Source organism: Giraffa tippelskirchi, chromosome 7 (genome assembly GCF_054371585.1).
Source record: "Giraffa tippelskirchi isolate mGirTip1 chromosome 7, T2T-mGirTip1v1.2.pri, whole genome shotgun sequence".
In the NCBI taxonomy this organism is placed as follows: domain Eukaryota; kingdom Metazoa; phylum Chordata; class Mammalia; order Artiodactyla; family Giraffidae; genus Giraffa; species Giraffa tippelskirchi.
In genome coordinates, this window is record NC_137281.1 from 142,093,148 (window position 1) to 142,120,911 (window position 27,764).

Here is a 27,764-nt window from a genome sequence, read left to right on the forward strand (position 1 = left end):
GATGAACTCGTTTACTTGACTATCCCCTGCTTCGTCTAGGTCAGATCTTGACCTACTGTCAAGAATAGCAGCTAGGGTTGGAATTTTGAGACCAGAAGACCATGGGAAAGAGTTGCACACCCTAAGACATTTGCAAGTCACTCTTTGAGCCCATCTAGGCACATATTTTAGAGGAGATTTGATAACCTTCCTTAACGTTCCCGCCCTTAATGGAGGTACAACAATGCTAACAGCTGGGAAGGCAGAGATGCTGAGTTCCCTGTGTTTCTTGGTGTCCTGTGTATACACGTGAGAGCTTGTGTGCGTGCGTGCGTGTGTGTGTGTGTGCGCGCGTACGCGCACGCACTGCATGTGTACTAAGTGGGTTGCCATGCCCTCCTCCACGGGATCTTCCTGACCCAAGGATCAAACCCACGTCTCTTATGTCTCCTGCATTGGCAGGCAGGTTCTTTACTGTCTGAGCCACCAGGGAAACCTGTTAGCACACATAAGAACAAGGAATACTTCTCAGGGTCAGCAATCACATCTGGTTTCCTGCAGTCTCTGCAAGGCTGTTACCTATATCCAGAAAACCACACTAAGCCTTGCTAATTGACCTGAATGTCACGGCACTTCCTCTGAGAATCCCCAAGGGCTTGTCTGAGAAGAGCTGTGAATCTTCATAATAACAAAGGCAGAAAAAATAACAACAGTCCATCTTGGCTCCCTGGCTGTAAATGGCTCATTTACTCCGGCAAGAGGAATGGAGTTTTAATGACAAATTGTGATGTCGCACAGCAGACTTGGTTGTGTGCTGTAAATTATTTTGAAAGAGGCACTATGCCCAATAAAAAGAGGATTGCTCTCCGCTGCAGAGTCTGGACTCAGCTGTGGAGTGACGGCAGCTGGAATCCCCTATCCTCACTCCCACTCCCCTCCTGGACCTTCCCTGCTCCTTCTCCAGGCCTACTCTCTCCCCTGACTCCTGGGCAATGAAGACACAGCAGTGCCTCTCATAGGTGAGTGTCACTGCATTTTCTCTCCTGAAAGTGCAAAAAGATCAAGTTGCATTTCACAAGACCCAGAGCCTGAACGCATAGGGTTCAAAAGGCATCTGCTAACTTGCTCTCTTGAGAACTTTCTGGTCTCTCTTCTATGCAGGATTCACCTTCACAGAGGAGGAAGGAGCCCTGAATACTGTGCTGGAAAGATGTAGAGACATGCCAGGAGACCTCCAGGCTCACACCTTCCACATCCTTTAAGAGCCCTTGGGGATAAGAGGTAGATACCACAGAAGCATGGGCAGGCTGGTGCTCACTCATCTCCATGCCCTCCGCTAAATTCCCCAGCCTCCCTTGTCATTGGATGGGGTCATGTGACCAGTGTCAATCAAAGGACTGTAGTTGAAAGTGAAATGTGTCAAGTCAAAGTCAAGGCAGTTGAGAGTCTGTGTGCCTCCCTCCATCTTTTTCTCTCTCTCTCCCCCTCCATGGTGATGTTGGAGGCCGTCCATTCCTGGTGGAGTAGCCAAGAGTGAAGGAAGGCAGTGTGTCTACATTGGGCTCTGTATTCTAGTGAACAAGAACTAAAACTGTTATATGAAGCTAGTGAGATTTCAGGGATTCTTTGTTACTGCAGGACACTCAAGCCTATCCTGACCAACAAAACCAACATCTCATGCTTATGTTTTCTGGTACTGGGGAGCAATCACCTTTCCGCTCCCATGCATTAACCCTGTCTTCCTTGAGGGCTGACTGTGGAGCAATGTCAGTCAGACAGGCCTGCATTCCAGGTCGGCTCTGCCACTTACTAGGCAATTTCAGAAGTTGCTTAGCCTTTCTGAGTCTCAGTTGCTCCATCGGTAAAATAGGAGCATCTATCCGGTCAGAGATAAATCAGACGATCTTTGTAAAACCCTTAATGCCATTCTCGCCCTAAAAGGTGCACCCAAATAGCTATTCTAAGCTTCTCTTTCCCTTTCTTCCCTCTCAAGATGCAATGTGGTTATGAATGAAGTGAGGCTAATTGGCCCATGAGAACGCAGCCTGCAGAATTGGTCTCATCAGTACTTAGTGCTATTTAAACTTGTGGATATCTATGTGTGCTACTTACAGTTTATGTTTCCTTGGAAAGCTATGTCATCGCTCTGTACTTCAGTTTCCTCATCTGCAAAATGGGACAGTAAAGGTACCTCACTCATCTCAATGTTGTGGGGATTAAACAAATGATATTAACTATACAACATGCCTGGAACAGTGCGTGGCACATATAACCACTACATATGAAGGTTATTTCCTATCATCATTATTCTCTGCCCATTGGCTAATCTCGCTTTGAAAAAGTTGTGTCCCGGGGGGTAGGAGGAGGTCTCATCTGTTTATCCAAGAATTGGAGAAAACCTAAAATCCAGACAGTTACTTACATAGACCAGAAATCAGGTGACAAATTTTCCCCTGCTCTAATGTGTTTTAAAGCACTCTTCATCTCTAGATTGCATGGTCCAGTCAAGTGCTTTCATTAATTATAATGAGACTAAACATTAGCAAGAGAGAGGAAAAAAAACTATGTCCAGATATCTAAACTAAAGATTTGCTCAGCACTTGGTGTACCTGCTCATTTATCCCCTAATCATGTATTCAGTGCCTGCTGTGTTCCAGGCATCAGATTGGGAACCACAGATGTAGGAGTAATGGTCCTCACATTCTGACGGAAATGACAAATCCATGAACAGGTAGCTCTGAAGCAGTGTGAGTGGGAAGATGAACATCTGTACACAGTAGTTTAGGGTTTGTTATTCAAGAAAAGTCACTCAAGGGAGCCTGGGTCATGTGGGGTGTGTATGTGTATGCATGTGTGTGTCTGTGTGAAGACTTTCCAGAGAGGTAACTTCCAGCTGAGTTTTATAGGATAGGTAGGAGTTTATGGGCAAGAAATGGGATGAGGGTATTCAAGGCAAAAAGACACAAAGGCCATTTATACTACTGCAGTATAAAAAGATGGTGATGATGAAGGCTTGATATAGAGGTAATGATAGGTGAATGCAAAGGAGGTAGAGTCTATCCTGAGATGTCTGTGAGAAAAACTTGTTAGGAAGAAGGACGTGGTGTTTAATTGGATGCAGAGCAAAGCAAGGGTGGCTTGCAAGAATCCCAGGTTACTTCAGCTCCAGTGATGAGGCGAAGGATGATGCTACCAGCTGAGGAAGAGACAGTCCCACGGGGATCGTAGCTGTGAGAAACGTCTGTGAGACCTTCAGGAAGAGATGCCTGGCAGGCAATGGAACATATGGCCAGAGCTGGAGAGTCAGGTCGTGTCAGTACAGAGGTTTGGGCAAAGCCTGGATGGATGACACAGATCATGGAGACTGTACAGAAAGGAGGCAAAGTGGGACCCCGAGGAACATCAATATTGACGCGTGATGGAGAAAAAGCTACCGGTGAACAAGACAGAGACAGAAAGAGAAGAGCCAGGAGGATGCTCTGTCCTGGAGTGCACGAGAGTGAGGAACTTCCGGAAGGCCAGGGATCAGCACTGTCAAACAGATCAGAGCAGCTTGATGATCTCAGAGGAGTTAGACTGCAGGGGGCTGAGGAGCGGCAGGAGGTGGCGACACAGAGACAGGGAGATGTCTGAGAAGTCTGGATGGCAACTGAAAGTGGGAGTGGAGCTGAAATGCTGTGCGACGGGGTGGAGCTTCTGCAATGCTTCGGGGTCCACCGGGGCCTTAGTGGGACACTCAGCTTCCATACAACTGTGTGGCCTGGAGTAGATCCAACAAGGCTGTTTCTTCATCAGTAAGGGGAATATAACAAAAGCTAGACCACAGGGTTCACAGGGGGATAGGGATTCAGGTTGCAATCCAGCTGCAGGGTACCTTGGGTTGGTCCATCTGTCCCAGGAAACCACCTTATTCAATCAGTGGAGCTGGAGCTCAACCACATGAGAGGTTTTTTAAATACAGGTAGAATATAAGTGATAGGGAAAGACAGGCAAACTCAGACACTGGCCCTCATAATGGCAAATAGTGTAATCCAAGTGCTTCTGAATTTTCTTGCTGGAATTGGGTGAAATTGTGGGTTTCTGAGATCACTGCACTTGTTGCTGGGAAATGTGTCAGTTACTGAATGTGACAGAGTCTGTGATTGTTTAGGAAGTCACTATGTCTGTGTGAAAACACGTTGAAGTTCAGGGACAGTCGAAGCAAAGATCATAGCGAGTTCAGAAGTGATAAATACTAAGTGATAAGTGACAAGTGAGAGATTAAGGGAAGGAATGAATGGGTGGTAGAGAAAGCAAGGTCACAGAGAAGGAAGAAGAGGGTGGGGGCTGTCTTTTAAAAATTTTTCATTTTATATTGGAGCATAGTTGATTAACAATGTTGTGCTAGTTTCAGGTACACAGCTAAGTGATTCAGTTATTCATATACATGTATCTATTCTTTTTCAAATTCTTTTCCCATTTAGGTTATTACAGAATATTGAGCAGTATTCCCTGTGCTATACAGAAGGTCCTTGTTGGTTATCCATCTTAAATACAGAATGCTGCTGCTGCTGCTGCTAAGTCACTTCAGTTGTGTCCGACTCTGTGTGACCCCATAGACAGCAGCCCACCAGGTTCCTCCATCCCTGGGATTCTCCAGGCAAGAACACTGGAGTGTGTTGCCATTTCCTTCTCCAATGCATGAAAGTGAAAAGTGAAAATGAAGTCGTTCAGTCATGTCTGACTCTTCGCGACCCCATGGACTGCAGCCTACCACGCTCCTCTGTCCATGGGATTTTCCAGGCAAGAGTACTGGAATGGGGTGCCATCGCCTTTTCTGAAATACAGCATGATATGCATACATGTCAGTCCCAGACTCCCAGTCTATCCCTCCTCCCTACCCATCCCCACTGAATGTGGTGCATAAACACAGTGGAATATTACTCTGCCATTAAAAAGAATGAAATGATGCCATCTGTGACAACATGGATGGACTTGGAGATTTTCATACTAAGTGAAATAAATCAGACTGAGAAAAACAAATATCAGATGATATCGCTTATATGTGGAATCAGAAAATGATAGAAAGGAACTAGTTTACAAAACAAGAAACAGGCTGTCTTCAAATAGGGGAAGGGATAGGAAGACTCAGGGAAAAGTTTCTCAAGATGAGAGCAAATTCTCATACTGGCAGGGGAAAAGAGTGATTAGTGATCACCCAGATGACCTGGTCATCAGGCAAAGAGGAGCTGGAGTCAGAACAGCTGGCTCAGACAAGGCACACACATAGTTAATGGCAGAGCCAGGGCTAGAACCTGGATCCCTTGGGTCTTTCCATGGTATCTGTTTGCTTGAAAGGAAATAAAATAAAAGACTCAGCTTGCCTTCTTCTGGTGATCACTCCTTGTTGGATTGGACTGGGAAAGAGGAAACCAAGCTAGAAAATCCTCCAGCAGAGAAAGCAGAAAATTCAAGAAATGCTGCAGCCTTCATTGTTATTATTTAGGGGTTCGGCCCCTTGCTTTATAAACTATTTCAATTTTTTAGTGAAAATTCTAGTCTAGTATTTTTTTTAAGTTATGGAAGAGCCAACTCATTTTCCAGATGAAGAAATTAGCTTGCCAAGCACAGGGAATCTGAGGCTGAGCTGAGACTAGAATTGAGACGTTCAGAATTCCAGCCACAGGGGTGTCCTTGTCTGTGCGCAGTGTGTGCAGGCAAGTGGAGCTCTAGTGGCTTTGACTTGCTGCTGTAAGTAGCAGGAGGCAACAGTGGATGAAACAGGAGGCCTTTTGTCTCATTCCAGTTTCATCTCAGGACAGCCTTTGGAGGCGGTGATTCTGGCAATGTGGTGTAAAGAGAGGAGCATCTAGATTGACCAGACAAATTCAGCTCTTGGCTTAGCTGCTGAATATCTGGCCTCGGTGAGCAAATGAGTGTTGTCAGTCAGTCCCAGGGGAGGTGGGATGAGACAGTGGAGGCAGGAGCTCAGGTAACCACAGTCCCATCCTGGGACATCTGGGGATTCACCACACGACAGCATGAGACCTTCTAATACCTTTTGTGGGGCCAGCCAACAATTCACTTTTGTCTGTTGCCTTCCTCTGGCAACACCCTTGGCCTCTCTGCTTATCAGTGACTGCTATCTTTCGATTCTAATTTACTGCCAGGTTTGACACTCAATAAATGCCGAGAAAACACAAGCAAGAAAATTTTTCCTTCCTCCAGCTACAGCCCCCACCTCCCATCTTCCAAACCAAACAGATGTCTTCTGAAGTTTTACAAAGAGGAGCCTCCTTCCCCACTAGTATGGTAATAAAACCAAGGCAAAGTTGATCTGGTACCTGCAACGGGATGGCCTTTGCCATTTGTTCAAGACAAAAAGCAAGGCCTTGAAGGAAGAGAAGAGAAACAGGATGAAAGTGATGCTTAAACCCTCTTGTGCTCTCAGCTCAAGGAGAATAACCTTTGCTCAATAGGCTGGACAAGTGGTCCTGATGCCAAGCTAGGAGGTGGTCTGTCCAAAGATAGTAGGTCTGCGGTCACCTCTCCCTTCACTGTCACTTGGAAAAAGATATAAGAGGGCCAGGGACCCCTTCCAGCACGTCCTCATATCCTCTTGAGTGTTAACATCTTCTTCAGAGCAAGGTATACTGAGGCTGGAGAGTGAGCATGTCTTCCGGTGAAATCCATGCACAGTGGGGAGAACTCAAGACAAGGCGGCAGCACACAAGTGGTGGAGAGCAATGAGGTCACACTATGCCAAGTACCGAAGCCAGGATGCCACTCTCCATGGTTACCATTCCAAATGCCCACATTTGGGTGATTTGATGAGAATTCAAACAAAAAGGGGTAATGGAGATATAAGCTCAGGGGGATGCTGTGATGAAAACCCAGCTCTGGTAGTAGCAAAATTCTGGGGATTGGAAGAGCTACTGCTGGGAATGCAGAAGAAGATGGGGTATCAAAAATGACTGAATCTGGGAATTCAAACTGGGGCTCTGTAACAGCCTAGAGGGGTGAGGAAGGGTGGGAGGGAGATTAAAGAGGGAAGGGACACATGTATACCTATGGCTGACTGATGCTGATGTATGGCAGAGGCCCATACAATACTGTGAAGCAATTTTCCTTCAATTAAAAATAAACAAGTTTAGAAAAAACTGATATGCTTAATTATTTTCTAATAATGAAAAAAAAAATGACTGAGTCAAGACAAAGCCACGGTGATGATGAGTCGAGCTCCGGAAACAGTTCTCTTTTAAAAGCCTGGCTTTAGCCCACTTTTTACTCCAAGCCCTGTTTCTGTTTTATGTGCTTTAAACACTGCATGTCCCAACCCACCCCCAAAATTCCCCTCTATCTTACTTTCTTCCAGTTGGTCTCTATGGAAGGAACTTGTTATATCCTAATTCCAATTTGCTGGCACTTCTGGCTATTTGCTCTTGGGTCCTGCTCCAGCACTGAGATGGAATTTAATTAAGTACACACCTACAGCCAGTCTAAGGAAAAACTGTGACTCCAGGCCCTGCGCTTTGGAGCTTCATTGCTCTTTCTTTCCCAATGTTCTCTTCTGGTGTCTTGTCTGCTGCTCTATCTGATCTCCCAAAAAAACAACTGCTTTGGGGAAAGGTGCTCTGGCTGACTGGCTGTGTTTCCTCCCCAGCAACGTTTTCACTTTAACAGGGGACTGAGCTTTCCAAAAAAAAGAATTTGTTTATGGTATTTCAGACAAAAGCAAGATGGCAGGGATTAGAAAAGCTTTCTAATTTTCATCTCCTGCATTTTTACCATTCCTTGACCTTGACCCAAACCACTTCCAGCCCCAGATCTGATCCTCTCCAAGTCTGAAAAGGGAACAATGATAAATGGTACCACCATCCTCTCACAATTATAGTAAAACACTGGATGGTATCCTTCTTTTCCTTCAAGTCCTTCTTTTCCTTCACCCCGTACCCAGTCCATATACATCTCACTCATCTTGTTCTTTGGTATTTAAACTCCACTTACTTCTCCAACTTCCAAAATCATCCTAGTCCTTGCCATCATCCCCTCTGAGCTGGACTAGCCCTTTACAAGTGAATTCCTAGTCATCAACCTCTATCCTCATCACCCTTCCATAACTAACACTAGCGCATTCTTACATAGCAGGCTTTAGAACACAGCATGCCATCCATCTGCTTAAGATCACTCTGGACTTGTATGCAGAATCAAATTCAAACTCCTTACCATGGAGTAATGAGTTGAAAAAGTGTGCCATTAAAATTTACATGTTGGAGTCGTAACCCCTTAGTTACTGTCTATGACCTTATTTGGAAATAGAGTTGCTACAGATGTAATTAGTTAGGTAAAGATGAGGTCACAGTGGCCCAATCCAGTATGACTGGTGTCCTAAGAAGACAGTGAAGACAGACACACAGGGAGAACACCACGTGATTATGGAGAGAGGCTGGAATAACACAGCTGCAAGTCAAGTGACGCCAAAGACAGCCAGCAGCCCACCAGAAGCTAGAAAGAGGCAAAGGAGGATTCCCCTACAGTGGGATCCTGGCTCTATGGACACTTTTAATTTCAGATTGCTAGCCTCCACAACTGAGACAATAAATTTTTGCTGCTTGAATCCATGTGGTTTATGGTATTTTGTTCCAGCAACCCCAAGATGCTAATACATAGCTTCTAAGAACCTGTATGATGAGGTTTCTGCCTACTTCATCAAACTCATTTTATGCTATTTCACCCTTACTCCAGTAAGGCTTTTCTTCATGTCCTAGAACACACCTGCTAGAACACAATAAGCCTGTCTTGCCTTTAAGGCCTTTGCATGGACTAGTCCTTTTCCATAGAACATTGTTCCTCTAGGTCTTCATGTAATTGGCATCTCCTTATCTTTTCTGATTTTCCTTTAGATGTCACCACTTCAGAGGGACTTTTCCAAACCATCCTATCTATGTGGGTCTGAAGCAGCCTGCTTCTTTTCTTCACAGCACCTATCTCAATCTAAAATTGTTTAATTTTTCTAGCTGTTTATTTACTTGATTCTGCCACTGGGCTATAAGCTGCATGAGGATATGGACCATTGATGGGGCTGCTCCTCTAAGCCAAGCTCACTGTCTTGAAAGAGTTTGCTCATTAATATATCTTTGGCATTTTTCACAGTGCTCAGCACATGTAAGACACTCAATGAATTTTATGAATGAATGCTACATTTAGTGCTCATCCTGTTATGTCTCTATCGAAGGAAGGAACACCCACAATGAAGCATGAAAGGGCTGATCAATGGAGGTAATAGCATGCTTTTGCTAGAGTCAGAAATAGAATGGAAAACCAGGCCTCTAAGAATTATAATGCAAGCTCTTTTCTACCAGCTCATGCTGAGAATATCAAAAAATCTGTTTAAGTATCAAATTTTTATAAATTAAGTCATATTTTAAAGTACTGAGGGAACTGGCCACCTAGAAGGAATCCCGAGGTAAATCAATTTGTATAATGACTGACAATTTCCTACCTCATAATTTGTGAAAATTCAGCTTTGTGGTCATTGAGGTAGTTGGTATCGGGGAACGCCGTGATTCCTGCCTCTGAAAACACAATGATGCTGATTTGTATTCCCTGCTCAGAAGTGGATGCATTTTCAATACAAACTCCTTGCCTTCACCCCCATTTCAGCATCGGATGCCAAGTACGATGAGCTAGTCGACAAAACCGCCCACCAGTCTATCTGATTTGAGAGCTGGTAGTGATGTTGTTTATTTATTTATTTATTTTTTTGCTGATTTGGAAAACTCCCAGCACCTTGTTAATTTGACTCCCTGGAGAAAATAAGATCTTCAGTTCACCTCTGTGGGGGAGAAGCGTGGTGGACTTGGCATGGTCTGTCCTTTAAGCACGTCTTCTCACTCTCCAAGCTGGGCAGTGATTCACTTCCACAGGGCCTCGATCCATCACGTCTCTCAATTCCCTTGTACACCTTTCCGGGCAGGAAGGAGAAATGACGACATGTTCCCCAAGATTTTGCCTTCAGGAGAAGGGAGGCAGCAGGGTACCCCGTACGGGGTGGCACTGATTACACTGCCAGCAGCTGCAGCCCCTGCCCTCGAGGGGACGGGTGGCCAGCAGAGCTTCCTGAGGGCCTGTGTGACTCTGTGGAGCAATCAGCCTCAGGACTGCGGGGGCATAGGCTGCAGTTTCTCAAACAAAGGGAGAGGCCGCTGAGAAAGACACTTTCATTGCTACACTGCAAGCTCCACGGGGAGGGATCGCACCTGTTTTGTTCATCACTGCATCTTCAGCACCTGGACTAGTGTCTGGCATACAGAAGGGACTCAGACATCTTTGTTGACTGAAGGAAAGAAAGGATGAATGAATGAATGAATGCTTCCCATTAGCCATATAAAGCAGCTGAGATGTGACAGACGCTTCTTTGAACCAGTGGTTTCGTCCTGCTTTGAGCTCACAGCATTGCCCACTGTATCACCCATCTAGATCCAGCGGATTGAATCCTGATTCAGAGCTCTCCCGGGCTTCCGGTAGAGCTTCTCTTGTGGCTCAGCCGGTAAAGAATCTGCCTGCAAAGCGAGAGACCTGGGTTCAGTCCCTGGGTTGGGAAAATCCCCTGGAGAACGGAAAGGCTACCCACTCAAGTATTCTGGCCTGGAGAATTCCATGGACTGTATAGTCCACGGGGTGGCAAAGAGTTGGACACGACTGAGCGACTTTCACTTTTTCAGACCTCTCCCATCCCTGCGCCAACTGTAAGCTCCTGGAAGGCAGAGGACTTGGAGCTCTGCTTTTACAACCACTACTTCTCCCCTTGCACCCCACGCCTGAAGTTACCCAACTACTGGTCTCAATTCGGAGTTCAGAAAAGCTGGTCTCCCTAGCCTGGTGCAGTGCTCTGCATAGAGAAGGCTCCAACAAACATTTGTGGGATGAGTGTGTTCCAGACTCCCAGGTGGGATGAGGACACAGGGCAAAGAGCACCACAGTCTCAGCGCTCTGTTTATCTGGCTACGTGTGGACAAACAAATGGGCTTAGCTACCTTGGAGGTTAAGCAAAGAGGAAAAGAATACAGTAGGTCTCCCACTGGCTCCCGCTTAGAAAACACCTGCCCGGTGCCAGGCACTGTGCTACTATGCATCAAATATTTAACAGGATGTCAAACTCAACTCTTCCTGCTGTCCCGACCCTGGCAGTTGGAATGCGGAGTTGAGGCAAAGAGGCCTTAAGTCTCCCCACCCTGTAAGACAGCAGCCAGACACTTCCCTTGGGATTCTGCAAAAGGCCGCTGAACTGGCCCTGCTCCCCTCATCACCCCAAGGTCACTCCAACAACCCCCTTCCCATTCTGTGAAACAGAGAAGGAGAAAAGGAGGGGGTGCCTGAATTGCTGGCTAATGGGGAGATTTTTGGCTCCTCCTTCTCCTTTTAGGAGAACTGGGTTCGATCCCTGGGTTGGGAGGATCCCCTGGAGAAGGGAAAGGCTATCCACTCCAATATTCTGGCCTGGAGAATTCCATGGGCTGTATAGTCCGTGGGGTCACAAAGAGTCGGACATGACTGAGCGACTTTCACTATTTGTCACTCAAATAGCCAGGTTATACGTTCTGAGTTCAGACTGTCTAATAAACTAGCTACACATACATGATAGCACTGCATACGTACAGTAGCTGTATCAGGTATGATCGATCATATAATCATCACTGAACTTAGAACGTATAACCTGGGACAGTTTTATCTCCCCCTAGTCACTGTCTCCAAAAGCCTTGGAGAATCCAGAACATGGATTAGGGGCAAAGTCCCAGTGGATTTGTGTCATGGCGCTGCCACCTCACATCTCGGCATTCTGGGGAAATGACTTACTGAATCTGAACTTAACCTTCCTCCTCTATAAAATGGGTGTACCACCTACCATCAAGATGCTACGAGGATTTAAGCAGGACATGTTTACCTAGAGCCTGGCAGCTAATGCAGATGTTCATTAACTACTAATTCCTTCAGCTCTTTTTTTAAGTTGAAGTATAGCTGATGTACAATGTTACATAAGTTACAGGTGTAAAATATAGTGATTCACAATTTTTAAAGGATATACTCCATTTAGAGTTATTATAAAATATCAGTTATATTCCCCATGTTTTACAATATATCCTTATAGCTTATTTTATACCTAATGGTTGATACCTCTTGACCTCTCTACCCGTATATTTCCCCCACCCTCCTCCCCACTGGTAACCACTAGTTTCTTCTCTATACCTGAGTCTGCTTCTTTCTTGCTATATTCACTAGTTGTTACATTTTTTAGATTTCTCTCATAAATGATATCAATACAGTATTTGTCTTTCTCTGCATGACTTTATTTCACCTAGCATAATGCCCTCCAAATCCATCCGTGTTGCTGCAAATGGCAAAGGCTAGTAGTATTCCATTGTGTGTATATGCATGTATACATTCTTTATCCACTTATCTGCTGATGAACACTTGGGTTGCTTCCACATCTTAGCAACTGTAAATAATGCTGCTATGAACATTGTTTTCAGCCTCTTTCCTGAAAGCCTAGTTTAAGGTGCACTTTTCTCCTTCTTCACACTTTTGTGTCTACACCTCTTCTCTAGGGCATCTAGCCATACACACACTAGGAGCTCAGTGAAATCCATGCTGCTGCTGAACTATTACTCTGTGAGAGAGCTTGGAAAACCTGAGGTCTACAGAAGAGAAAGAAGATGATGATGACAATATAATAATAAGAACAACTAATTTATGGAGCACTGGCCCTGCGTCAGGCATGGTAAGAGAGTGCTTTGAATCTCTCTCATGGTCTCCTTCCATCAACACTGACTGAAAGGTTTTATTTATTGGTGGGTTAGTCGGTTGGCTTTAGCTAACACTTATCAAGAGCTTACTATATGCACTGACACTGTGCAAAGTCCCACTTAGACCTTACTGCAAAGCTGTACGATAGATAATAGTATGCCCATTCTATAGGTAGAAAAAGAGAGGTGTAGACAGATAGATTGCTCAAGGTCATGTGGCTAGATAATGAAAGATTTAAGATTCATGTCTTTGAAACGTGTCTCCAAAGCACAGTCTTAACCCCTGGGCTGTAGCGCCAACAGGAGAAGTCACTTGCGAACGTGTATGTAGCTAATAAGGGGCTTCCCTGGTGTCTCAGCGGTAAAGAATCCACCTACCAATGCAGGAGAAGTGGATTCGATCCCTGAGTCAGGAAGGTTCCCTGGAGAAGGAAAGAGCAACCTGCTCTAGTATTCTTGCCTGAAGAATCCCACAGACAGAGGAACCTGGCAGGGACAGTCCATAAGGTCACGAAGAGTCAGACACGACTGAAGCAGCAGGGCATGCACCCATGCGGACTGTCTCCACAGGACAAAAGAGTTCACGACTTCCTCTTCTAACCGCTTGTACTTGTTAACAGAACAAGTCTCCTCAGACTTAGCAGAAAGAAGAGCGAGACCTGGAATGAGGCAAGGAGAAACTCCCACAGTTTCAACTGGTCATAAATCAATCAATGTACACCACCAGAAGTTAGATGCTGTAGTTTCAGAGATACTACCTTGTAGAGACGCGCCCCTGATAATTTTCCTCTTATACCCACAAGGACTTGGTACCTTTCTCAGATCAGCTCTCTTACTCCCTGGCTGACCTCACAGTGTGACTTTCACCTTGTAATCCATTCTTTGTTCTGAAAGGGTGCCCACCTAGCTGCTTTGCCTGGGGTTTGGAGATCCATCCCAGTGGCCTCCCTCTCAACAATGACAAGAGTCCTGCCACAGAACCAGCTCCACAGAGGCCAGCCTAGCACGGATGGTCAGTGCAGTCCCTCATGAACCAGGAGTGAAAAATCAGAAGCGCCAATCACCAGGGTTGGGCTAATTCAAAGCAAATCTGATGTGCAGAGTGCTACTTCTACTGATTCACATTACCATGAGCAGACAGGCTTCTAATCTCTTCTAATCTCTAATCTCTTCTAATCTAATCTCTCTAACCCTGGGCTTGCTTTAGGAGATGCTGTATGCCCTTCTTGCAGAGCCCAGAAAAGGAGCTAGTTACCTTCAGAAAGTCAGAGTGGCTGACTGTTCAGATTTGTGTAAAAGTAGAATGGGGTAGAAGGGCAGCGGTGTATCTCATCATTAGGTTATCTGAAAGATTCTTTATTTGACCACAGGACTCCTCAAAATATGACTGCACTTCCATACAAATAGTCACAAATGTGTATAAAGTAAGGCATCGAGCAGTTCTCTGCTAGAATTGCCATAAGGGCTACCAAGGCTCCTCTGTCCATGGGATTCTCCAGGCAAGAATACTGGAGTGGGTTGCCCTGCTCTTCTCCAGGGGATCTCTGACCCAGGGATCGAACCTGTGTTTCTTATGTCTCCTGACCTGGCAGGTGGGTTCTTAACCACTAGTGCCTCCTTGGAATTCTCTCCATTTGCTGCTGCAAAAAGCCTGTTGACTCATGGATAGACAGGCCTGGGAGCACTTCCAGAGTGCAGATAGCTAATTTAGAGCAGAGGCTCAAACCCTAGCTATGTATTAGAATCACTTGGGATGCTTTTAAAATACACTGGTGCTCAAATCCCACCAGAGCCCAGTGAAACCAGAATCTCTGGAGGTAGGACCCAGGCATCAGTATTTTTTAAGCTGTGTAATTCTAAAGAGAAGTTAGGCTGAGAACCACTCCCCTACAGGGAGGAACTGAACTCATGCCCAAAAGAGGGCATGGATTCGAGATCCTGGAGCTAATCTGAGCTCTGACAGCTTCAATAACTTACTGGTTTTGCTGCTGCTGTTCTAGAATTTCACGGGCTGTGTCCCCTTGTGTGATGCAGCACTTGGCATAAAGGATGGACTCAAACAACACTGGTTGAAGGAATACACTCAGACCCGAAGAGCTGGATTCTTATATCAGAAAACTCTTCAGAGAAATGTTTTTCTTTCTGTTGTCACAGCCTCTCTTTCTGTTCACCTCCATTTGACACAGACATTTTTTTTTTAATAGGAAGCAAGAAACAATAGTAATTGACCCTTCAAGATTTGGCTCAAAACATACCTCCAAAAGGAAGTCTCTTGGATTGTCCCCAGCTCATAATGATCTCTTTCAGTGAATTTTTATATTATAGTTATTACAGTTGGTATAGTTCAGTTGTCGACTGCATTCTTCTGTTACCGTCTTCAGTGGGTGTTTTTTGAATGCTCACAGGTCTATGTTTTACCTTCTTTAGAAGAGTGCCAACTCGATGAATTTGAGGACTATAAGATAGTGGGGCTTCCTGGATAGCTCAAACGGTAAAGAATCTGCCCACAATGCAGGAGACCTGGGTTCGATCCCTGGGTCAAGAAGATCCCCTGGAGAAGGGCCTGGCAATCCACTCCAGTATTCTTGCCTGGAGAATCCCACAGACAGAGCAGCTTGCAGGCTATAGTCCATGGAGTCCTAAACAGTCAGACATGACTGAGTGACTCATCTCTAAGATGGTAGATCATTTTGTTGGCTCACTTGTTTGATGTCACTGGACGGACTGTAAGTTTCTTGAGGCCTGACACTCCCTGTCATTATGCTTTACATGCAGCACCCGGCATGGTACTGACACAGCTTAGGAGCTCAGCAGGGCTCTGTGAAGTGAAGACACTCGGTAACCCCTCTTAGCACAGTCCCCTGAAGTCACTGCTGCTGCTGCTGCCGCTAAGTCGCTTCAGTCGTGTCCGACTCTGTGCGACCCCATAGATGGCAGCCCACCAGGCTCCTCCATCCCTGGGATTCTCCAGGCAAGAACACTGGTATGGGTTGCCATTTCCTTCGCCAATGCATGAAAGTGAAAAGCGAAAGTGAAGTCGCTCAGTCGTGTCCAACTCTTAGCGACCCCATGGACTACAGCCTACCAGGCTCCTCTGTCCATGGGAGTTTCCAGGCAAGAGTACTGGAGTGGGGCCTGAAGTCACTAGATATCCACTAATCATATTTGCTGACTGAGCACGGAATAAAAAAAAAAAAACCACATAATTCTTATTATAAGATTTGGTTCATAGGAGGCACAGAAATTCCCAGATTAATACTATTTCAATTTCTCTTTTGCTTTTTGTAAATGCGTGGTTATTTGGCTCCAAAATTGAATGAGAGGTATCAAGAGGAATCCCTCATTCCCTTCCAAATCCCTTACATATCAATTTGGAACAAAGTCCCTACACCTTCAGTTCAAATCACTCTGGCTTTTACACATCTCCATTATTAAGTTCAACAAGTCACTGCAGAGAAAAGACAGCAGGGCCAACTATGTCAGTGGATGCCTACAATCCACACCTGCACCAATGTGTGACTTTGAAATATGAAATCAGCTCTGATGCTTCGTTTCTTAATGAAGCAAACAGACGCCCCGGCCCCCTCAGTGGAGATGCTGCCCTGCTCCACCAGCTACAAAATACGGGGTTCTGCTCTGTTTTGCTGACTGATGATACAGAAGGGTTCCCCACAGATGGCAGGCTTGGTATCCATGACAGCCACACTGCCAGATCACTGTTTGCTGTTTCCCTTTGGTGCAGTAAAAGTGTGTGTTGGGGGAGGTGAGTGGGGAGGGGAGAGGAAGGGGACAAAAGCAACAATGAGCTCATCTGCTCCAGATAATCACCCCACCGCCCTGTTGCCCAACACCAAATCCCCAGCCCCATTTTCGGCACACAGCTGTTGCTACTGAGTCCTAGTGAGTTGCAGTTAGCAGGGTAGAAGGGAAGGGTTCCCATGTCACTAATGAGGAGTCATGAAGACAGGTGCTCAGCAAAGCTGGTTTTCAAGCAGATGAATCTAACGCAGGCAGGCAGAGCTGGAAGACAGCGTGTCCGACAGCATCGGAATTACAGACTTGGTGTAAGGTGTCTTCTGGAACACTTCGAGTGTGTCTCAAAGCCACCGCCAGCCAGAGCTGGTTGCAATCTGTCACCAGGGCAGAAGAGAGAAAGGAAGAGGCATCCTGTGTGGCCAACTCACACACAGCTCTAGCCACCGGGGCATCACCCCTTCTCAGCATTCTTTGATATACAATGCCTGCTACGGATGTCTTCCCTAATCTGAACTGCAGGAGATCTGTCATATCCACAGTGTCATGGCCAGGGAAGTTCAAACCAAAGTACCTTTGGCAGGAATCTGGGTCCGCAATGAGGCCACGGGGCTGAGGTCGTATCTTCAGAATATTCCGCTAGAACATTTCATCTCTTACTATGGAGTGATGCACATTTTTTTAAACAAATCAGTATTTACTTAGTTTCTCTTTTCTGATGGTGCTTTAGAAGAGTTGTAAAAATGTATTGAGGGGGTGAAAGCTCTCCAAAGAGGCCCAGCAAGGCAAAAGGAAAGAGGGCCCTTGCTTCCGACTCTCACTCCAGCTCCTCCATCTAGTCAGTGAAAAACCACTAGAAAAAGATTTGGGGGAAAAATAATCTACCTGTTTTAAGTATGGAGGCTCCTCAAAAAACTGAAGAGTTGCCATAAGATCCAGCAATCTCACTCTGGGCATATATCCAGACAAAACTATAATTTGAAAAGATACATGCCCCTCTGTGTTCATAGCAGCACTTCTTACAATAGCCAAGACACGGAAGCAACCTAAATGTCCATCAACAGATGAGTGAGTAATGAAGAGGTGGTACATATATACAGTGGAATTTTACTCAGCCATTAAGAAGAATGAAGTGCCATTTGCAGCAACATGGATGGACCTAGGGATTATCATACTAAACGAAGTCAGAAAGGGAAAGACAAATGCCATGTGATATCCCTTATACGTGGAATCTAAAATATGATGCAAATGAACATGGGAATGAAACAGAAACAGACTCACAGAGAGCACAGACTTGTGGCTGCCAAGGGGGGAGAGGGCTGGGGGAGGGAAGGATTGGAAGTTTGGGATTGACAGATCCAAATTATTATTATTTATATGTAGAATGGATAAACAACGAGGTCCACTGTATAGCACAGAGAACTGTATTCAATATCCTGTGAGTAACCATAATGGAAAATATGAAAAAGAATATATATAAGTGAACCACTTTGATGTACAGCAGAAATTAACACAACATTGTAAATCAACTATAAGAGCAGTTTAAAAAATAACCTATATATATAAAATATATAAATATTTTGTTTAATATTTATATAAAATGTTATATAACATTTGAGTCACCTGACTTCATGTTCCCAGGTGAGGTCCAAAAAGGTGATGCTCCACCTTCTTGTTTCATCTCATGCCATTAACAAGTGTCCTTCTGGCAGTCTGTTTGGCGCCACTGTCTTTCACATTTTTGTGGGGTTTTATTGGTGATTTTGTGTTTTAAATGCCCCCCACCCAGTCTAGTGCTGAAGTGCTGTCCAGTGTTTCTAGGCTATGATACACCTTATGGAGAAAATACTTGTATTGGATAGGCTTTGATAAGGCATGAGTTATGGTGCTGTTGCCTATGAGTTTAATGTTAATGAAGTGACAGCATATATTACATAAGCTACAGAAACACTTAAAACAAGACAGTGCATTGGTCAGTTGGTGAAAATACAGTGATCGGGGACTCACCGGATCCTAATTCTGTATTCCCCCCACCTTGCATTCACTAATTCAGTGTTTGCAGCAACTTTATAGAACATAACTGCTACCAATAATGAGAATCAACTATGCTTTTTGACACAATGTTGACTTCTTGGAACAGTTTTCCACGGTATTTCTAATCACAGAGACTGCAGGATATATGAACAACAAAAGGAAGGGTAAGTAGGAAATTATGTACTTGTGTCTACTATCTGCCACTCCCTTCAACATATTATATCTCTTTAGTCTTTGTAATAACTCTATATGGCTGCTTTTATTGCTCTTTTCTTTTCTAGGTATGAAAACTGAATCTTAAAGAGAGTAGGCAATTTACCTAGGTCACGCAGCACAGTAGGCAGAATTCTAAAATGGCCCTAAGATCCCTTCCTCTCTGCACTGTACATGCGCTCCATGATACCATCCCTAAAGTGTGAGTGGGGACCTGTAAACATGGCAATGGTCATATGCCATGATTACATGACAATGCAGAAGTGAAAGAATTTTGCAGATATAATCGGTTGACTCTTAAGTCTTGATTTTAAAGGAAATTATTCTGGGTGTGTCCCTCCTAAACAGAAGAGTCCTTAAAAGGTGAATCTCTCTCCTGCTGGCCTTGAAGAAGAAAGCCACAAGTTTTATGGCTAAAAGGAAATTAATTCTGCTAACAACCCTCTGAACTTGGAAAAGAACCCTAAGCCTCAGATAAGACAGCAGCCCCAGCTGACCTAACCCTAACCTTGACTACAGCTAACTTGTGCCCAGACTCTCGATCCAGGGAAAATGAACAACAATACATCAGTATTGTCTTTGGTAATTAGTTATACAGCAAAAGAAAACTAACATACATAGCTAAGGAGTGGCAGAGTCAGGGTTGAAATACAGGGTCCCCCGCCTCCTAAAGCTGATGTTCTTGTCCTTTATATGATGTAATACCACGCTTTGGATTTTGCTTGCTTGTTTGGTTGCCATGGGGAGAAGACAGTGGTAGAAGGAAACATGAAAGACATTCAGATAAAATGGCTAAGGTAGAAGCCTTAACACAAGTCTTAATACAAAGCGGGTCTCTTCAGCCTTGGGTGGTGGCAGTTACTGTGACTAGCAAAAAAGTGAGGAGCCTGTTAGTGTTGGGAGATGAGGAGTTGGGGTGGGCAAGTATTTTACCTCCTCTTAAAAAATATGTAAAGGGAATTGGGGGGCAACAGTGTTCACATAGGGCAAGCAGAGAACACTGGGTTCACAGTGTTAGATGAACCACATGAAATAACTGATATGATTGTTCATGATATTCACGAAGAGCAAGCAACTACATATGATTCAACCAGCAGTCAGGAAACGTCAGGTCAGACACTGGAAGCAGGAAAGAAGCCAGGAGTACCGTCGGGGAGGACTTCTTGAGTGGGAAGAGACACAAACACGGACAATGTCAAGGCAAGAATAGAACAACTTGGGGTTCAGAGCCAGGAGGGACAACATCAGTGACCATGTTCATGCCTCAACTACAGGAGATTTCAACTAAGGGCTTTGTGCAGCTGTGGGAAGGATGAACACCTACGAAACCCAAGCTTAATCTTCAGATCTCTGACTCTGATCTAGTGATATGCTGTGCTACAAAAGGGAAAGCACAGGGCAGAGTGGCCAGGGCACGGATGGAGTTATGTACCACTGCAGGATTAGTGTAAGGGTCATAAATAACACATGTCACACACCCGACACACGACCTGGCACCTCGGACAGCAAGGAGATCAAACCAGTCAATCCAAAAGGAAATCAACCCTGAGTATTCTCTGGAAGGTCCGATGCTGAAGCTGAAGCTCTAATACTGTGGCTACCTGATGCGAAGAGCTGACTCACTGGAAAAGATTCTGACGCTGGGAAAGATTGAAGGCAAGAGGAGAAGGGGTCAACAGAGGATGAGATGGTTGGATGGCATTATCGACTTAATGGACATGAGTCTGAGCAAACTTGGGGAGATAGTGAAGGACAGGTAAGCCTAGCGTGTTGCAGTTCATGGGGTCACAAAGAGTCAGACAGAACTTAGTGACTGAACAGCAACAAGTACCAAAAAAAAATGGCAACATCATTATTTGGCCGCTTACTAGACAACAGAAAACTGCCTTGCTCGTGTAAGGACGAGTCATCTTTAAATACAAAGACAAAAAGAAAGGCAGAAGGCCGTGACTGGAAACACCAGAATCAGGCTGGAAAACATTTAATTCTTTAGTCACTGAACTTCCTCTCGTGGGGCAACACGGGGGAAGAGACAGCACCTTGGCCGGCACTGCGGCAGAGTTGCTCATCTTGCTCCCAACACTCAGTCATCAAGAGCAGGGCTCTCCACCTGAAGGAGGCCAGGATGGACAACTTTATGGTTTTCATCACATGAGCCCATAGATAATCACACTGATTACATAAGCATAAAAATGTGACACAGATTCATTTGCTAACCCATTCAAAAGACGCTTTTTTATCACCCACTATGTGCAAGGTATAGCGTGAAGAGAAGTGGGAGAAGTCATCTGCCTTGCCCTCAAGGCAGGAGTTCTGTCCTTGGCTCAGTCCTGAGTTTGGTTCCAGCTCAGAACATGGCGTCTACCATTTTAGCAGGAGGGTTATAAACACGCGTTTGGTCAGTGGGACTCATATTTAGGATATAATGGTCCAGTTATAATAAGAAAGGCAAAAATAAGTAGTAATTGCCTCCGTTCTGACACTGGTAATTGCTCTGTTTAAGCTTCCTGATCAAGGACAGGCTCCAGGGGGGATGGTGTACAGTGGGGCCTGGGAAGCAGGTTGAAGGAGAGAGATCACAGCACTGCCTACTTGCTGCTCAGAGACATGCCCCAGAGCCCCCGGGAGGCTGCACTGTAATTACTGTAGTCGTGCCAGCCCCAGAGCCTCACCAGCAAGTACAATAATTTCCTATGTAATTATACTCCGGATAAGAACATGTATCCTCCTCCCAGCCCTTCTTTCTCCCTCTTCTTTTATCTCCCTTCTCTCTCCATCTTCCTTCTTTCCCTTCATCTCCCAAACAAATTCAATAAAGTCCACATCAGAATGCAGAGGAATCCACTCCAAGGTCACCTTGTACCCCGGCCTGGGGCTGCTCTCTCCTTGGAGAGAACACTGACATGTTCCCTGATGTCGTCAAAGAAAGCCTGGATAATGAAACTTTTCCCCGCCTTCCTCCAGACAAGACTCTTTGACTGTCTATCTTTAGATCAATGGTCTCTTCCCCCAAACTCCCCTTGGGCTCAGGTGGGGCATATAATTACTTATGGGAGAATCTGCCGGAGAAGACCGCTGGCCCACAGGTCACGGCAGAGATTCTTTAACTCCTTAATGACAAACTGGCACATAATACATCTGGTGAGTAACTGAGACTTGGCACTATGTTAAATGGCTTTATAGTCGTATTCAATCCTCATAACAACCCTAGGAGGTAGGTACTATTGTTATCCATATATATAGATGAGTAAGTGAAAGGCCAGTTAACTCTCCCTAGATCCCTTCACCAATAAGTAGCTGAGCTGGGATTCCAATTTGGTCCGTGTGACACCTTCTCCGTGTATTTCATCACCCTGCTCTGTTGAAAGTGAAAGTTGCTTAGTCATGTCCGACCCTTTGCCACCCCGTGGACTGTACAGTCCATGGAATTCTCCAGGCCAGAATACCGGAGTGGGTTGCCATGCCCTCCTCCAGGGGATCTTCCTAACCCAGGAATCAAACCCAGGTCTCCCGCATTGTGGGCAGATTCTTTACCAGCTGAGCCACAAGGGAAGCCCAAGAATACTGGAGTTGGTAGCCTATCCCTTCTCCAGGGGATCTTCCTGACCCAGGAATCGAACTGGGGCCTCCTGAATTGCAGGGGGGTTCTTTACCAACTGGGCTATGAGGGAAGCCTCTGCTCTGTTACCCTCCTATATCTACACGGGCTTCTACCCACATCGCTGCTCTCTCACTTCTGTCATTGGTGATTCACGGTGCAAATGATAAACCCAAATTCTGTCTTCCAGCTCCCAGCACTCATGCAATGCTCCCTTCTCATGTACCAGGGCCGCCTTCCTTCCGTCACAGACAGCCATGGCTCACTTGCTCTCAGGCTGGCTGTGGCATTTCTGTTTGTTCCCCAGCTAGGCCCACCTTGCTTTGCAGAGGGAAGCAGGTAACATCTGCATTTTAGGACAAGCAGATAACACATCTGGCTCTCAGGACTGGTTGCAAAGCAGCAGGGAACACCAATGGGAAAGAGTGCCTGGAGAATGGGCCCTTCTTGTGCCTCCCCAGTCACAAGGGTGGAAAAGGAGAAGTGGGCAGGCAGTTCATGGAGCATTAGCTGGAGCCTCTACGCAGTTAAGGACCATCAATGGAGGTTCATCAGAAAACGAAAAACAGAATTGCCGTATGATCCAGCAATCCCACTCCTGGGCATATATCCAAATAAAACTACAATTCAAAAAGATACAATTCCAATGTTCATAGCAGCGCTATTCGCAATAGCTAAGACATGGAAACAACCTGAATGTTCATCAACAGATGAATGGATAAAGAAGATGTGGTACAATGGAATATTACTCAGCCAAACAAAGACTGAAATAATGCCATTGTACCAACACGGATGGACCTAGAGATTATCCTACTAAGGGAAGTAAGTCAGACAAAGAGAAAGATCACATGATAACACTTATACGTGGAATCTAAAATTTGACACAAATGGACCTATCTATGAAACAGAAACAGAATCATGGACGTAGAGAAAAGACTGATGGCTGCCAAGGCTGGGGGGTTGAGAAAGGGATCGAGTAGGTGTTTGTTGTTAGCAGATGTAAGTTTTTATATATAGACTGGATAAACAACAGGGTCCTGCTGTATAGCACAGAGAACTAGATTTAATATCCTATGACAAACCATAATGGAAAAGAATATATTTTAAAAGAATGTGTATATATGCATAACTGAATCACTTTGCTGTATAGCAAAAATTAACACACATTGTAAATCAGTATGCGTGCATGCTCAGTCGCTCAGAAGTGTCAGACTCTGCGATACTATGGACGGTAGCCCTCCAGGCTCCTCTGTTTCTGGGATTCTCCAGGCAGGAATACTGGAGTGGGTTGCCATTTCCTCCTCCAGGGGATCTTCTCAACCCAGAGGTCGAACCTGCATCTCCTACATCTCCTGCATTGGCAGGTGGATCCTTTACCACTGAGCCCAAATCTGGAAGCCCACTGGGAAGCCCAAATCAAGTATATTTCAATAAAAATATTGACAAAGTGAATATGTGTGTATATATATATACATATATATATAATAATCATCAATGGATCAGAACTAAGAATATTGGCAGATAAAAGGGAAGGCCATTAAAATATCTGTCATAAAGTAACTAAACTGATGCGGGGGAGTGTGGCTTAAAGAAAGGGGCCAGATTATTTTTTTGAACTCTCATCTAATTTGCAAGCAGGAATGGAAAGGCTTACAATTACAATCCACATGTAACAAAGTTGCTAAATGAGCTCTGGTCTCCTTCAAGCTGTGGGTCAATGTCCTGAGGGTGGTTAACCCCACCGGCAATGCTCTTCTCACCAGCAGCCCTTTAACCATCCGTGTGGCACCCCTCACTGACTCACTGAAGTCCAGAGCAAGCATTAGGCAAGGCTTGGGTATTAGTGTCCTGCAGCTTCTGTAACACAATACCACAAACTTGGTGGCTTAAGGAAACGGAAATTTTTTCTTTCACAGGTCTGGAAGCCAGAAGCCTGAAATCAAGGTGTAGGCAGAGTTGATTCCTTCCTCAGAGGTTCTGAGGGGCATCTATTCCATGCTTCTCTCCTCGCTTCTGGTGTTTGCCAGCAATCCTTGGCATCCCTGGGTCTTCAGCTGGCATCACTCTGCAACTTTATCTCCGTTATCACATGGCGTCCTTATGCTGATGCTAGTCATAGGCTTTAAGGCCCACCCTAACTGAGCATAACCTCACTGTAACTAATGGAATCTGCAAAGACTCTATTTCCAAATAAGGTCACGTTCTGAGGTTATGGGTGGACATGGATTTGGGAGCAGGAAGTGGGAGACTCTATTCAACCCTGCATAGCTTGCCAGCAGCATTTTTGGCTGATTTCACATAACAGCAAGGAGAGGATTTGGGTTCCTCGAGGGAAAGCCTCAGGTAAACCTCGATGTGGGTGGGAAGATAGAGGAGACAGACCACCCTGAGCAGCATCCGTGCCGGACTGAGGCCACACCCTTGCATTTAAAACATTTCACAGAAATCAAGTTCAACAGACAAAAGTCATGCAGAGAAGGCAGCAACTTCCCCTATAGCTCAAAACACCCCAGGCCCCTTCCCCTTCAAAGTGCAACACTATCCAGGTACTGTGCCAAGTGACACAATTCACCCTGCACCCTCTTTCCCCAAACTCACATGGAAAAGAGGCAAATTCCTTCAGTCTCCTTTCATCTCCCTTCTAACCCCTACAAGGGCTAGGGGACACCCAGGGGCTCTGGCTGAGATGGAGCTCTCTCAGCCTCCCATTCAGCCAAGAACAATCCTGGGGGTGGGGGTCGGGGGCTCATGGCAAAGAGCAGAGCAGAACAGAGCTAACCCTCAGGCTCCCTTAAGGCAGTCCTTTCTGCTAGTGGGGACTCATTTCTGAGACGTTCAGGGAGGTGCTGTGCGGAACTGCATCCAATCTGGGCTAAGCAGATTAGTTCCCTCCCAGGGAAAGGTTTCTGGACAGCTGAGCAGGGCAGCTCCCTGTGCAGTGGCGGGGGGCTGTCATTACAAGGCCCAGACAGGACATAATGACATGCTCCCTGGAGGGAGCTCCTAAATGAATTACAAGGTGTCTCCTGAGCATCAAAGGCAGCCTGTGCTCAGAGGTAGCCAGGGGCAGTCCTTCTGTGGAGCTGGTGCTGGGAGGGGTCAGGCTGGGGAGGAACTAGGATGCCTGAAGCTAGAGAGGGCTCTGGGGATCTCGGTGGTCTTGCAGACCCTGGGAGAGAAGAGGAGGAAGGCACGGAGAGTGGGGGATGGTGGGCACCCCTGGACCTCACACCTAAGAAGTGCGTTCAAATCCTGTATCTCCCCAGCTTGTTGCAACCAGGAGATGGTAGACAGAGGACCAGGCCTCTGTTCATTCATTCATTCATTTAACAGACATCTTTTGTGCCTCTAGGATGTATGATGAAAGAGAACCAAGCGCTGCTCTGATCTGAGGACGCAGCCTGCTGTGGGACCATTTACTCCTGAAGTCAACTTCTACTTTTATCTACACATGCCCCACAAGCTGTAGCCAACCAGCCCTTCTTCCTAACAAGTTCTTCTAAGTGGACTAGAGGAGGAGGTGTGCAAGTCACCTTTAATGACTCCAAACTGAATCATGACAAAAGGAGACTTCCCTGGTGGTCGAATGGTTAAGAATCCACCTTGCAAGGCAGGGGACATGGGTTCGATTCCTAGTCAGGGACCTAAGATCCCACATACCTCAGAGCAACTAAGCCCATGCACTCTGGAGCCCATGTGTCACAACTAGAAAGCTTGCGAGCTGCAACTACTGAACCCCACGTGCTCTGGAGTCTGCAGGCTGTGACTGCCAAGCCCACATGCCACAGCTACGGAGCTGGAGCACCACAGCTAGAGCCTCCCCGCATCACAATGAGAGATCCCGTGCGCTGCAACTAAGACCCGACATTGCCAAATAAATAAAGAATAATAACGATAAATTGTGACAAAAGGCAGGAGTCGTCCCCGTGTGGCTGAGGCTCAGGGGTCCCTCTTTCACAGCAATGCTCACACGCACTCCCTTCCCCACCCGCCTGGAGACTCCCTGAAGACAGGGGTGGTGCCTCTTCACACGGTGCTCAGCCCACTGTATGAGCTCCACGAACGTCTGCTGACTGTACTCTGAGGGACTGGCACCCCAGCCCCACCTCCTCTCTGGAGGGAGGGCTCTCATGGGTTCTCTGAGGGCTGCGGGCTCTCTGACAATCCTCCTCCTCTAACCCTTCGTTTTTGTGACCCAGACACCAGGGTCACAACCTCCAAGGGGGCCCCCTCAATCTGAACACATGTTCCTGAGTCAGCCTTCCCTGCAGCAAGCCAAAGCGTCAGCTGTGGATATTCCTGATGGTGAAGTGGCCGGACAAGGATCCCCTGTGTGCCCGGCTGGGCAAGGGTGGGTCTGAGACAACAGCCAAGAGTGATGAGTCCAGATTTCTGAGCTGGGCATTAAGGAGTCTATTTGGCCCTTGCCAAATTCCCTGGGCCCAGTTGCCCCTGAATTAGAGGACAGCCAACTCTTGCTGTTAAGGAAGAGATGTCCTCTTAACTCTTTCTATATGAGAATAAAGTCTGCTGCTTTCAACTTCCTGACCTTTTCTGATGCTAAAATATGTAATGTAGTTGAAAGAATATGTGATTTATAAGCAGAAGATCTAGGTTTGGACACTGACCCTTAAACGCTTTGTGTCCTAAGGTAAATTAACATTTCTTAAATTCAGTTAACTCATCTGAAGAAATTGATAATATTAAAAGTGCAATTTTTATTTCTATATAAATATTAGAAGTCTTATTATGTAAAAACATAACAGCCACAACAGTAATGTTTCCCAAAGGTCTAAACAATGCTGAAGCCTAGAAAATCAACACCGTGTCCTATATTCTGATATATTCTCCAGCATATTCCGAACTCCCCAGGGGATCGCCCTCTTCAAAACAACTTTAAACAATTAGTGCCTAATATTTTCAAAGTATTTTATATCAGTTTGTTCCTTTGAAAGTCAGTATGTGGCTGTGTTCATTCTACTCTCTCCCCAGTCCCCAAAATAGAAAGTATATATTCTTCCAACGGTCCACAGGTTAATTAAAATATCAATTCTATCTACTTTGGCTAGAACTATATTAACTCATTGTTGTGACACTAGTTAACTTTTGCTGTTTTTTATGAAAAAAAATTGAAATCTAATTAATTTTCAGCTAAAAATCTTCTAAAACCTGGGGTCCACAAGGAGGGGTAGATAATTAAAATGGCCTGTTATGGGAAGCTGGCTGGGAACCCATGGTCTGGTTTAAAAAGCCCACTATGGTAGCAAGGACTCTGGAAGGTTCTGGTCTGATAAGAAGGTTACCTGCATCACGGGTCCAGTGGGGATTTAAGTCCCTGTGGATTCACCCAGGGACTAGAAGACGGTTCTGTGTTGTGCAGGAGAAAGAAGAGAGTGATTCAGTGA

At 45.6% G+C, this 27,764-nt stretch overlaps 1 protein-coding gene across 12 annotated transcripts in view; it reads right to left on the minus strand.

Moving 5' to 3' along the window:
* SLC8A3 (solute carrier family 8 member A3) overlaps positions 1 to 27,764 on the minus strand; it is a 156,464-nt gene that overhangs the window by 97,143 nt on the left and 31,557 nt on the right. The window contains exons 1-2 of one of the 12 annotated variants that reach the window (XM_081508853.1): positions 8,185 to 8,257; positions 2,092 to 2,145 (exon numbers count right to left, since the gene is read on the minus strand). The exons of the other annotated variants lie outside the window; for them this stretch is intronic. The gene's annotated coding sequence lies outside the window, so the exon portion shown is untranslated. Of the gene's footprint in view, positions 1 to 2,091; positions 2,146 to 8,184; positions 8,258 to 27,764 lie in introns of those variants that run through there. 12 annotated transcript variants of the gene reach the window in all.